The sequence below is a fragment of the Crocodylus porosus genome, unplaced genomic scaffold (assembly GCF_001723895.1).
Source record: "Crocodylus porosus isolate Cpor-Errol unplaced genomic scaffold, CroPor_comp1, whole genome shotgun sequence".
NCBI classification, from domain to species: domain Eukaryota; kingdom Metazoa; phylum Chordata; order Crocodylia; family Crocodylidae; genus Crocodylus; species Crocodylus porosus.
Genome location: NW_017728939.1, coordinates 2,170,318 through 2,173,046, shown reverse-complemented (window position 1 = coordinate 2,173,046; position 2,729 = coordinate 2,170,318). Strand labels below are relative to the sequence as shown.

At 38.9% G+C, this 2,729-nt stretch overlaps 1 long non-coding RNA gene across 1 annotated transcript in view; it reads left to right on the top strand.

Annotated features, from left to right (window-relative positions):
• Nucleotides 1-1,739, top strand: part of LOC109318349 — a 25,934-nt gene extending 24,195 nt beyond the window's left edge. The window contains exon 4 of the long non-coding RNA XR_002103231.1: nucleotides 1,728-1,739. This is a non-coding gene — a long non-coding RNA (uncharacterized LOC109318349). The remainder of the gene's footprint in view (nucleotides 1-1,727) is intronic.
• Nucleotides 1,740-2,729: the final 990 nt, after the last annotated feature.

Below are 2,729 nucleotides of genomic sequence, written 5' to 3'. Positions count from 1 at the left end.
CAGACAAGAGTAAAGGCCCATGCATGCATACATAATATGTTGATCAAGGATGCAGGAAGCCTATATTATAGTTTTGTAGCTGACTTGGACAAGGCATTTCCCTTCTCCATGTCTTGATTTCCCCATCAGTAAAATGGGGATACTTTCCTTTTGGAAAGTGCATTGCCAGCAGGTGGTAATGTTCTGCATAGGAGCTAAGCAATATTACCATAATATAAAGTGTTAAACCATTTTACACAGTGGAATGAAATTTCTCTTTCATGCTAAAAATTCTCAGTGGAGATCAGAACTCAAGTGCTGGCCACCTGTGGTTACTGCACGTGCAGCTGCTGACTGTAATAGGCTGCATTAACAAGCCCTTTTTAAATACTACTTGAAAAATACCTACCTACTTTAAATACTACCTTTAAATACCTACTTGAAATAACGAGCTTTTCTACAGGAGTGAAGCTTCATAACCCCTATTCCTTAAGGTTGTTTGTAACTTTTCAAAAAAGACAAAAAAAATTCCTGCAAGAGTAATAGTTCCCTTCCTTTATCTTAATGAAGTGAGTATCTCTGCTAAAAGTACAGCCCCAAATATGTGGTGTCTCCAGGAAGAGACTTCAAAGATGACGCAATCCTTGAGGCTTCTTTTGCTATTCATTGTTTCAAGGGTTGGCATCTATGACTATGGACCCAACTGGAGATAGGTAGGTGGACAAACACTTGGCTAAGTACACTGGTAAGGGAAGGGAACAGTGGGATCAGTGATCCAGGGCCTGGCCATATCAGAGAATCCCAGCTCGTACTCAGTGCTTTGCCTTCCCTCACCCTCAGCCTCTTCAGAAGTCTTAATAGGAAACAACTTGTATAACAGGCACTAGTCAGGGACCTGAAGAGAAGTCTCTGCAGAGGAAGAGACCTGTTGGCTACATAAGTGGACACGGGGCATATCTACACATCTATCTTCATTAAGGCACATTAAATTTAGGTGCAAATAGTTAAGTCGCATTAGCACATGTGAAGACATTCTAATGCTCATTAATGTGGTGTATGTTCATAGCTAAGTTGCATTACTGCACGTGTAGATGCGCTAATGCGCATTAATGCAGTGTGTGTCAATTTGCATAAAGCAGGTATCAAATTTAGGCTCACATAGCCTTAAATTGCCATTTTTAAGGCACATTAAGGGCACACATGTGTAGACACGTGCCCTAAATGTGCCTTAAAAATGGCAATTTTAGGGTAAGCCTGCATAAAAGAGGCATGTGTAAATGATCCCTAAGTTTAACTCTATTGTGCCCTGTTCAAGTCTCTGGAAAACTATTAATGCATCTACTTTTGAGACACACTGTTGTCTGACCTGTAAGACTGAGTCACAGAAGAGCAGGGAGAAGGCAGAGGAGGACTTTTTGTATTAACTGTTTTTCAGAGACTCAAGCAGGGTGGAAAAAATTCAGACTTTGGTGCCTAAATCCACTTATTTATCTAACAGAAGGAACAGAATGTGGCTCTGAGTCTCTACAATGATGGCTAAAGGGGTCAGGCTCTAGAAGAGACTCACATCTTCTGTGGATCAGGGCACATTTCAGCCACCTACTGGACTCCTGATAGTCAGAAGTACAGTGGCCCTAGAATAGGATTGATTCATGGAGAGGGAATGAGCTGGTGAGTATAGATGTTCATTCTTGTTCTCTGCTCTTTTCTGGTGAAGGGCTGGGGTCCTTCATGTCCTTACTTGGGAGAGAGGAAATGAAAACAGCAGAAGAAAGAAGTACAGATTCAGGAGAAGGCTACAAGTTTAATTTTTTTTTTTTTGTCCACATCTTTTTTTCAACAAAATCTGAAAATCAGAGGTTTTTCCTATTTGCCTGAGACACTGATATTTTTGGGGAAAAAAAGAGTAAAAAGTATTCTGCCAAAGTTTAAATACTGCCATAAATATGTTTTTAAACAAAATGATTCATTTTTTCTTTTTAATGTAAACTGCCTTTTTGTTTAGAAATCTGCACATGTATTTTTTTTGTTAGCCCTCCAGCAACACACACACACACACTAAAATGGAACATACTAGAGAGAAATCATTTTGTTTAACTCCAAGCAATTCTTTTTCTGTATTTCAGAACTGCCAACAAAGCAAAAACTCAGGTTTCACTCAGCTCTAGTCAGTGGGTCTTTTGGGCTCTGGAATCTGGAGCTGTCTCATGCACCATGTAGCTGAGCTGCAGGTTGGGAACCAGCACATCCTTAAAGCAAAGCTGAGACATTGACTAGATTTCGGTAGTTACATGAAAGAGAAGTTTTAAAGGGACTAAAGCCCAGCCTATTCTGAGATGATTAAAATGTTAGAATTGTTTTTGATAGGATGATTTTAAAACTGTTTACTAGTCCAGGAGACATTTGAAGTAAAGCTGAACATTTCGGGAGGAGGCATGTTTCTAGCATTTTGGAGTTTATTGTCAAAAGAACAAAAACTTTTTTTTTTTTTTGGTTGAATCAAAAGCCAAAAATGTGGGGAGTGTTTAAGTCTCCAATGAACCCTTTAAGAAAGTGAATAACAGTATAATTTTTTCTTGCAAAAATATACACTTCCTCAAAAATATATTTTATGTGTTTTGACTACAGTTCTGTGTACCTGCTTTAGTTCTTATTCAATCAATAACTTTATGTAGGCAACCATTAATCCTCTGGTTCATGGTGTATGCATAAGAGGTTTAGTTAGATGCCTCACGAATCCGCTTGTATGG